Source organism: Sebastes umbrosus, chromosome 12 (genome assembly GCF_015220745.1).
Source record: "Sebastes umbrosus isolate fSebUmb1 chromosome 12, fSebUmb1.pri, whole genome shotgun sequence".
Classification (NCBI taxonomy): Eukaryota; Metazoa; Chordata; class Actinopteri; order Perciformes; family Sebastidae; genus Sebastes; species Sebastes umbrosus.
Window position 1 is genome coordinate 10386012 of NC_051280.1, and position 10594 is coordinate 10396605.

Here is a 10594-nt window from a genome sequence, read left to right on the forward strand (position 1 = left end):
TACAGCGTGGCGACTATAATCGATATTTATCATAATAACAATGTATCACATGAGTGTGTCAATGCGATCGCTGATAGAGATGAACCAATTAATAATTAGTAATTATAAGTAATTATCACAGAATCTGAATCTCAGCTTTTGCAGTTTTTCTCAATTGTTTACACACAAATACTGGTACTTGACACACAATGACCACAACATGTAACTCATGCACCAACCCCCTGAACCAATTCTGCTAAACTACAAGCACAATTCCTGCTTTACACTCAAATTGCAGTTCTAAAACACACTTTTTTCAAAACACTACACACAATTCTCTGCATTTGGCACAATTTTCATGAAGAAAATCTCGTTTTCACAAGGAACACACTGTCATTCAAAATTCTAAAGTCAATTGCCCTACTATGCACACTGACTCATCACATGGGCAAACACCTGTCACACAGTGTTACAATTAGCAATCAGTTGATGCTTTTCATGGCTGGATTCGACATGCTAAGCGATATTTCCCCCGCTGCTTGGACAGGGAAAACATTGCTTGTGATGTGGATGAGGTGCTGTGGCCAGACCGAAACAGAAGAGAGGATGCAGCATAGTTTTTTTTTTACTGTAACTGTATACAGTAAATTCTTCTGTTGTTTTGTATGTAGACCACTGTATGTGCAACTTTGTGTTGGTTGGGATGTACACTGTGTACATTGTTTTTGTGGGGAAAATAAAATATATTTGTTACCGTGTATTTGTGTGTTCTGAGTATAAAAACAATATTCTAAAATATTTTACAACACACTTATGTATGTACTGTCTGTAGTAAGTGTAACACTGAACAAAAAAAAGGCCTAAGTCATTATGATGAATGGAGAAGAAGTGTTTTCCATTCATCATAGTGTTTTACATTGAGCACATCAGTGTTCAACTGGTTCTTATAAATGTCTATTCATATGATGGTTTGTGTGTCATTTGAAAACAAAATACCATTTTGAGAAGAAATAACATTGTTTTGAATGTAAAGTTTCATTTTGCAGGAGAATTGAGGGGTTCTGCCCATTGTGTGTGTGTGTTTTTTGATTTGTGTGTAGAGTTGTGAGAGTATGAGGCATGCTTTCAGAAAATGTGTGTAAACAATCGAGAAAAACTGTAATAGTGTCTAGACAAGATGCGTTCAGGCACAGTATGGAGTGTAGGTCACCCGCGGATTTGCAGCGCTCAAAGCACAGTGCAAAAATATACACGGGAGAGGTTTGCCTTCACTCTTTCTTGCCAGAAAGCCTGTTTTTATCAAGACAATTTCGTTTTCAGGAGGCTAGCCAACAGTTAGCTACTATAATAGCTAATAACGGAGCATTTAGCCGCTAAAGTGAGTTGGTAGAGACCAAAACCAGAGCTACAATGAGAGTGAGTATTGGACTGAGCCAGGTAGAGAGAAGCAAGACCCCACATATGTAAGTAAACAACTGCTGAAAGTTGAAAGCCATATCAACTTAATAGATGGTGACATGTCAATGCTGTGTTATTAAATGTGTCATTGCAGGTTTGAGCTGTCAAACCACTCCTGTTTGCTACATGGTTATTTGTTCATTTGCTAACTCTACTCCTAAAGCATCTCACAAGAAAGCCAGCCCACTAACTGTCCCATCATGTCACGTTCAGGACGGCTCTGTGAAGGAATAGTTGTGTCACACTGTCTCAAAGATGTGCTTCAAGTGTGGTTTTACTCTTCTAGCTGTGGGACTACGACGTTGACTCTTCCCAAACACATCCCAGGCTAAGGTAAGTGCTTGATGCTTGTGCTAATACATGTTGAGCCAAAGTGTTTGTGTTTAGTCCAGCCAGCAACACTGCTAACATGCAGTGATATGTTTGTTTTTTCTTCTGTTTTGCAAATTCTTGCTATGTTGCTTCTATCTATTTGCAATTGTGAACAATTTCCTTCAATTGGCTGAACATTTTCTTTGGTTTCTTTTTGTTTGGCATGTGTATAATGAAGTGTCATGCTGTTGTGATGAGGAGATGAAGAATAACATGGGTAGGCTGTGCAAGTTGTTACCTATTGCCTCATTGTACACCTGTCTTCCTAATAGAGGCTACAGATTGTGTTGCTGTAGGGATGTAAACATGTTTGTTGCCTTGCACACAGCCTCTTCACATAATTATGTCCCTGTAATATTGGTTTCATTGGAACACAGAGCATGGGTTGTCGTACTGTTGGTCATGCTGCTTATCAATGCCACATACTCTTTCGTAGAAGAAATAGTTTCTTCCCTTCTGTGAATTCGTATATGCTCAAGATTCTGCTGCAAAGTTGAAGTGTTGGGTGTTCAGACTGAAAACAGCATGTTGCTGCAGCAGGTAGCTGCGAGATGATGAAATATGATCCAGGAAGGTTGGTCTGAGTAATAGATTTGTGAGGCTTACCAGACGCCAAAACACCGCACAGCAGTTTATAGCACTATGAGGAAAGATTTTATAACTCTGAAAAATCATCATGGTGACAATGGCTTTATCCCTTCTGTTACTTATTGCATGGTAAACAGTAGAATTACCCAATTCTGATTTCAAGGAAATTCACCAGGAATGTAGCTTGCATGTATTTAATTGGCCAACACAGTGAGCCGCCAGATGACGTCAGGTTGAACTTGTTTTGCCAGGCGACACTATGTTTTTCTGCTGGAGCCCTTTGCATCGGCATGCCGCTGTGTCAATGCAGTGATCTCATTGAAAGAAATAATGGGGCTAAGTTTTCTGTGCAGTGCTGACACGACGGGGTTTAGAAAGGTTGCTGCTATTCTTTTCGCTTGTTTCCTATTTGCTTACGTCAAACTATAGGTCTCTAATAGAGGGTAACATCGTACATTGGCTTTAAACATCATTGTTGTTTTGCACACAACACATTCACATAGTTATTTCACTGTAATATCGGCTCCATGGGAAGCTCAACGTGGCTGTTGTCACACTTACACGTAGTCAGTAACATTTTTCTCCACATGCGCTACATTGAGCAAAGCATTATTAGCAGGGCTGTCAAAGTTCACACGATAATAACGTGTTCATTTTGTTTTAACACCACTAATAGCTTTAATGCATTTCTGCAACTTGTGATTTGTAGGTTGAAGCGGGCTCAGTTTTAAAGCTAAAGTGAAGATACTGGTATCATGAAAGTAGAAAACATAAGGAATCCATTGTTACCAACCATGTCATATAGCTTATCACGAAGGACGCTAATTAACGCTCCGAACTTACGCTAAATTTTGGCGAGGAAAAACTGTCATGGCCATTTTCAAAGGGGGTCACTTGACCTCTGACCTCAAGATAATGTGAATGGAAATGGGTTCTATGGGTACCCACGAGTCTCCCCTTTACAGACATGTCCACTTCATGAGAATCACATGCAGTTTGGGGCAAGTCATAGTCAAGTCAGCACACTGACACACTGACAGCTGTTGTTGCCTGTTGGGCTGCAGTTTGCCATTTTACATATAGTATAGCATATAGCATATTTTTTTTGCTAAATGCAGTACCTGTGAGGGTTTCTTGACAATATTTGTCATTGTTTTGTGGTGTTAAATTTTCTCCAATAATAAATATATACATACATTTGCATAAAGCAAGCATATTTGCCCACTCCCATGTTGATAAGAATATTAAATACTTGAGAAATCTCCATTTAAGGTACATTTTGAACTGATAAAAAATGTGTGATTAATTTGCAATTAACCGTGATTAACTTTGGACAATCATGCGATTAATCGCAATTTTTCTAGCGATTTCTAGCGAAATATTTTAATTAAACTCAAAGAATAGGTTAATGCAATGGCTACAAGACAATCTGCACACATTGCTCATGATAGCTGACTTTGGGCTCAGTATCTAATGCATTTTTGGGGGAGAAGTTTATTATCATCACTCCCCCAATCTCTGCTGTGGTGTATGTTTTTGGGAGTGACGAGTTCAACTCTGCAACTAGGCTATCTGAAATCTAATAGTTTTTCTTATAGGCATAATCTGTTGTAAACAAAATGACAGCTGTCCTACCAAAACACAAGGTTGGAATCCGATACGCTGCACAAATTGATTGACATGCCTTTTAATACACAGACCGTAGACAAGTTTCTAATATTTGCTGCTGTTTGTTTACGTCAGTGAATTCCATATCAGTTCAGCTTTGCTAATTGTGCAAATTCATTTTGAAAGGCACAGTTTGAGATATACTTTCATCTGTGACAAGTGAAGTGCTTCTGTATAATGATAATATGTGTATATCTCAGCTTCTCATAGAGCAAATGCACAAAAGTATAGCATCAAAAGCTGAGCTCAATAAATCAATTCCAACTGAGGCGTCTAGACGGCGTTGTTGTTTTGAGCAAAAGGCGACAGCATTTTAATTAATCACTCACATAGTGATGCTGCAGAGTAAATACTCCAGATAACAGGAACTCAGAGGGGGAGAAGAGCACCCTGGCACATAAACAGAGTACAATTATGGCCCTTAGCAAGAGCACTTGATTAAGCTGTTTTAGTACCCTTTACTCACTGGGTACTAAACATCTGACTCATAATGCATCAGCTATATCAGAAGATTGCTCTTGCTATGATCTTGCATGAATATTCACACAGTAATTAAAGGAATGGAATGATGAAGTGGATGGGGACAGGAATCAGTGACACAAACAGCTCAGCTACTCGAAGACAAATATGAGGGCAGTGAATTGAAAATAATAGAATTATTATGTCACATTTTTGGATCTTTTGAAGTGAACCTTGTAATCTCTCAGTTTAACATATTGAGACTTCTCCTCCCTAAGAAGCAGATGCCCAAAAACAACATATACAAGTGACTAAGTACTCGTGTAGCTGTCGGTGTTATGTCTCTTTTCCGTTAGGAGCAAAGGAGTAAATAGTGTGGCATTTTTATAGAGCCACAAAGTCTGTAGAGGAAGAAGGTTAGGGTGGTTGGATGAGTACAAAAAATTGCTGTTTGTTGACGTTTCCTGTCGACAGACAACACCTAGGTATCGCTATCGGTATCGGGACTGAAAAAGTCGGATCGGTGCATCCCTAATATCAACAGAATTTATATAATTTTTTTTATTGGAGCTCAACCTAAAAGCACAAAAACAACATGGTCAGTGACATGGTCTTTCAGTGTATTGTGTTCTTACTCTATAAAATCCATAAAAACCCGTCTCTGGCCACAGTTTTCCTCCCTACTGTTGACCCTTTTGGCCTGGGTGGCCCTTTGGGTCTGAATTTGCTCATTGCTTCCTGACAGATGGCCTAGTGTAACAGTAATTTCCTGGTCTGTGGGGGGCACCAGCTGTATGTACAGACTGGGAACACGCAGAATACCCACAATGTACCTCTAGTTCAACATTCACACTATATTTAGTTGCAAATAATGTGAAGTCTTGCATTGCACAACAATATGAAAAACAATTTCACCAGGCATACTGTAGTGCTTGACAAAGGCCACGGCGATGGTGGTGTTTTATCTGAACAGTTTACATAATATTGCAGTAATCTGACAAAACAAGGTGGGGAAAATGCAGAGCAACCTAATTACTTTGTGACATTTCTGTCTGATATTAAATGGGGCTTAGTTCAGCAAGAAAAGTGTAATCCTTGAGATACTCGCAAAACAAAACGTGAGTGTTTGTTTGAGATACCAATTCAAAGTACTTTAGGAGTAATCCACCTCGCATGAACAAACAGTTGGAGATAATCAACCCCTTATTGAGAACCAATGGACATTCTCCCCAGGAGTCATTTGGAAATGATGCCCACCAGTATATTAATAGTTTGGGTGACAACAGCAGCGATAGAGACAGAAGGTTAACAGCTATTGGCCAGTTACACTCCTGGGATGCAGAATGGCCAATTACTGTGATTAATAGGGGTCTAATTAAATAGTCTCCCTCCTAAAGAATGTTTTCAGTATAATAAAACAGTAAGAAGATATTGCTTGTTCTTTCTCACATTTTATTACTCCTATGCTGTCCATATCTGTGGATCGCAGTGTTGTGGGTAGATCGTCAATGCCTCTCATAAGACATTATCATTACTTGCATGCAGACTGATGGGAGTCTGTTTGTGTATTTCTGTGTGTACACGGGGTTGTTTGTGCCGTGTTCCCTCATCTATCAGTAGGTTGCCCTTCTCTGATGGCCACTGAAGCTCCATTAGTACCCACAGTCCTGATTGATGTTGCACAATACTATGTTGGAAGGCTCGGATTGTTGTTCTGAGCCAGCGACATGCTTATTACAACACCTTTTCACCGCAGAAAAAGGGAAATTGCTATGCTGATGTCGTGAGGCTCAGATTTGCATTGATGGTGAGCTCAGCAAACGTCTAAAATTATTTGCTTTTCAGGAATTTGTTTGCAAATGTGCCATGTCTCTGAGTAAGAATAATATGTTTTTGAAAACAGGGCCGTTTAGATAATAGGGTGTTTCTTGAATTAATTTGAAGAATAAGTTATTTCATGCGGAACGGTTCTGGACCCTGACTGACAGACTGCACGAGCTCCCCTGATTCAGATGATACAGAGTGAATCACTAAGTGGTTGCATTTGAGCGAGTGTGTCGGTTGAAAAGCTGCAAACCTGCTTTGATAGGAAGGATTTAAGCAGTTATTGTGAGAGCTGTGACAGTCAAGGTCCAGTCATCTTATGATCCCACTTATGAGCTAACTGAAACAACATAAAAGAGGATGAATTTTTTCTTTTTTCAAATGAAATGAACGCCCGCTGATCAAACAGAATGCAATTTTCAATGTCTGTTAAACATCCTTGATCACATGAAAATGACATGGAGGTTGTTATTAAAATGAAAAGCTGTGAAACGCAGAAATTGGTTAGTTTATGAGATCAGACACCGATATAAATTAGTTTCACCGAAGAAAACATACTTTTTCCATGCGATCTCCCTTTTAGTGCTCTCTTTCTCAGCGAAATCGGACGTCTTGAAAGATGTATGCTTGAGTTATGTTGCTACTTTTCAATATGGCCTTTGAATTGTTGTCTGCATTCATTAGTGGCAAGCAATGGCACCATGAGTACCAGGGCCAGCTGCCAAAACATCCGTGCCGCAAGACAAAGAGCGAGATCGCCGGCTCTGTAGCCTGCTGATGAGTACACAGTCTCTTTGATTTTGCATTTGAAACAGAGATGTAAAGCGTGTAGCCCGTTGGACTGTCAAAAAGAAGCTGAGCTGAATCACTCAAGTTTGGATCTACTTCGTGCCAGCTTTGCTTTTGTTTCTTCCACAGTGGCTCTTTATTGTCATTATCAAGGTCATAAATGAGTCAGAATTGGACCTGAAAATACTTAACACGTTGGGAGGTTTTGTGATGGATTATTTGCCGAAAAGTGTGGGTTGTTGATGATTATTAAGATGATGTTTGAGATTATTTGTCTAAATAGAGATGCAGGAAATATGAGAGAAAGGGGATGACATGCAGGAAAGGCTGAGTCAGATTCAATCTGACAGCCTTAACTAGCTGAGCTTCCCACACACAAACAATTCAGTTTTTTTATTGTTAAATTCATGGTGTTTGGCAGATGGTGTACATTTTTTCATCATATTTTTTTGCCAGCAGTATATATGCGTAGCATTGCCTTTTGTACAATGACATGTGACAAAGTGCAGTGATTGCTTTGCTGCATATTGAACGCACCATTTTAGTATTCCAACGCCGCACATTATTACACCCGTTTCCACACATTAACCTTTGCCGAGTTCTTTCCTTACCGTTGTGCTCATGTGTTCCCAGACTATGATTAATATGCCTTTGCCCTCATGTGATAAAATCTTGCGAATCTCCCTCCCTGCCTACCTACAACTCCAGACTCCTTATTATTTTTCGAAAGGTTGTACAGTCACTGAGCTTAGATTATTCCATTCCCTGCTCTACATCTTATGCCCCACGTGTCCCTTCCTCATTCAAATGTGTCTTTTCTCCAGGAATGGAATATGGAAATGTGTTTTAGCTGTATGTGGGGATGATGTTTCACTATATCATAGAACCATTTCATCAACTTCCAAACCAGGGCAGCTTTTGTGGATGTCCTTGGTGCGCCAGTGTTTTCTCAGCTGGTCCTTTGTGGCTAGATTGTGACACAAGGAGGAATTGAAAAGAATTGGACTACATGTATTGGGGACTAAAGAGTGAAGATAAGGGTGTCATAAACCTCATTTATTTTTGACAGCCCCTTTTTATTGACAGTATTTTCCTTTTTAGTGTATGATTTTACATAAATTTCCAGGATGTTTTCCTGCTCTTTTGGGTTTAGGAGTTGCCGTGGGCAGTAGGGTTGGGCTGGTGCAAACATTTTTAAACCGGTTTGATATTAAGCCACAACATCGGACCCGACCGGTAGCCCAAATTTTACCACTAGGTGTCACACTTGACTCAGCAGCCGCTTGTCACAAAATGAGAATAGCTAGTCCACCTTAACAGCCCACCTTAAGTTAGCCTTGGCCGTTGTTCACAGTTACAGTATAACCTGTTAACTTCATACTCCTCGTCAGTAGCACACTCGCTCTCTCAACACACAACACACAACGTGTGGTCCTTCACACTCCCACCTCTACTGAAATTTGATCTCCATCATGTTGCTGGTGTTATCTTGTTATCACTGGCATCGGCCTGGCAGATGCGCACGGCCTGTCAGACACTAGTGGCTCCGTTAGTTAGTTTATAAACAAACATAATATTATTGTTATTCACGTTGTCATATTGCTTATTACTAATGCAATACTGCTGCTGGATTTAGTGCCGGTACGCCGTCGGCATAGGTTGCTGATGTCGGCTACTTCTTAATTTTCCAGAACGTGTCATAATGACAAATGCGTTCAACCGGTTGGCATAAAATCAAACCGGTGTAAGCTCGTACACCGGATCGGACTGGTAAAATCGGAAATCGACCCAACTCTAGTGTGCAGATCCTTAAAGGATATGGCTGCCATTATTCTCTATATTTTAATTGTCAACAAATCCAATGCCTTGGTTTGTCTCTCTCTGTTTTTTGAGACTTCCCTACCTTCTGTGTCACTCAGCTCCAAGCCCATTTGTTTCTACTGGGGATGAAATCCTTTAAAAACAGGTCACACATTTATAGTTTCATTTTAGATAAAGGCTCAGTAATTTCCTAAAACAGCCGGGCACTGTAGTTTTTAGCAACATTACTCAAACAGAAGTAAATAGTGCTTTTTTGGGGGGAGGGGGGGTTACACATATAGTCCCACAGGTTTAAATTCAAGGCCTAAAAATGTTTAAAAGTAAATTTTATGCTGTCTCCTCTTATGGTTATGACAAACTTTGTTGTACACCTGTTACTGAAGAGATTTTTTTGACTTGACCGCAGACGGCCAGCCCTACAAATGAAAAAGTCTGTCACTGCGTGACCGACTGCTGAGTGATGAAGATACACGATTGGTCTGCCGAGTGTTGGGAGTTTCCTCATTGGCCGTTGCTCTTTCAAAATCAAAAGGCAGAAACGGTCCTTTGTTTACGTTTTAAGTTTACATTTTACGTTTTTCAGCGGTTCCACTCACCGGCGCTGCATTTCCACCAGATCCGTTGACGGAGGGCGTCTCAATGCTTTCCATTTATTTCCTATGGAAAACAGGAGAAGCAGTCGCCCAGTGCATGGTGGGAGTGTTTCGGTGAGTTGAAGAGGGTCTGTATTTGTATTAAGTTGAAAAATCTAAACTTTATGCAAATGAGCCCGTCTAGTGCAACGCGTCAGGCTCACGAAACTTGGACCAAGCTGTGAAAGTAGGTGATCTAGTTCTAAAATGATTTGGATTCAGCAGTGACATAATCTATTTCTCGCTTAAAATGTTTTCAGAAGTAGATTTTGGTGGATTGCTTGGATGGCATAACAGAAAGTTTATGAGCAGGCCGCCATGTTGTTTCCAAGCAGAAAACCAGGAACCAGTTAGGTGCATTTCACGATAGGGTACGTTACCGCTTGAACGGCCAGTTGAGTGGAGCAGCACATCCCCTAGTGTCTTCCCCGGATCTGGTGGACATGTACCGTTGGATTTAACATTATGGACATGACCATTGACTGACTATCTGTGCAACAATTTAGCCACAAATTCACAGACTAACCATACACAGTCTAGCCATATACTCGGTTTTGACAGAGTCTTTTTAAACTCTTCTCACTGTGTCCAGGCTTTTGTGTCAAGACGTCATTACAATAAACATGAATAATTGACACAGCACAGCTCTTATGAAATTTTCATAGAAATGCATCAGCAGGATTTGTTATTTGTGCTCAACAAATGGACAAATCGGACCTCTGGAATATTATAACTATTATTATCTTTTATGCATGACACCATATATTATTTATTAATTGTGGTGTTTTTCTACATGATAGGAAAAAAATGTCCGTCTAGGGTAGGGATGTCACGATACCAGAAATCTAGTAGTCGTACCAATACCAGTGAATTTCCACGATTCTCGATACTAATTTGATACCACGGTAAAAAAAAACAAAACAACAACAATAAATCCCATGTAATTCACATGTACTCTTTTATTTAAAACATTTGAACATTACAAAAAACAGAGGCATGTAGCC

At 39.9% G+C, this 10594-nt stretch overlaps 1 long non-coding RNA gene across 1 annotated transcript; it reads left to right on the top strand.

The window, feature by feature from the left end:
* Positions 1-1196: 1196 nt before the first annotated feature.
* On the top strand, positions 1197-9486 carry LOC119499384. The gene is made up of 3 exons (XR_005209384.1): positions 1197-1442; positions 1724-1770; positions 9365-9486. It is a non-coding gene; the product is annotated as an uncharacterized LOC119499384 (long non-coding RNA).
* The last annotated feature ends 1108 nt before the right edge of the window (positions 9487-10594 follow it).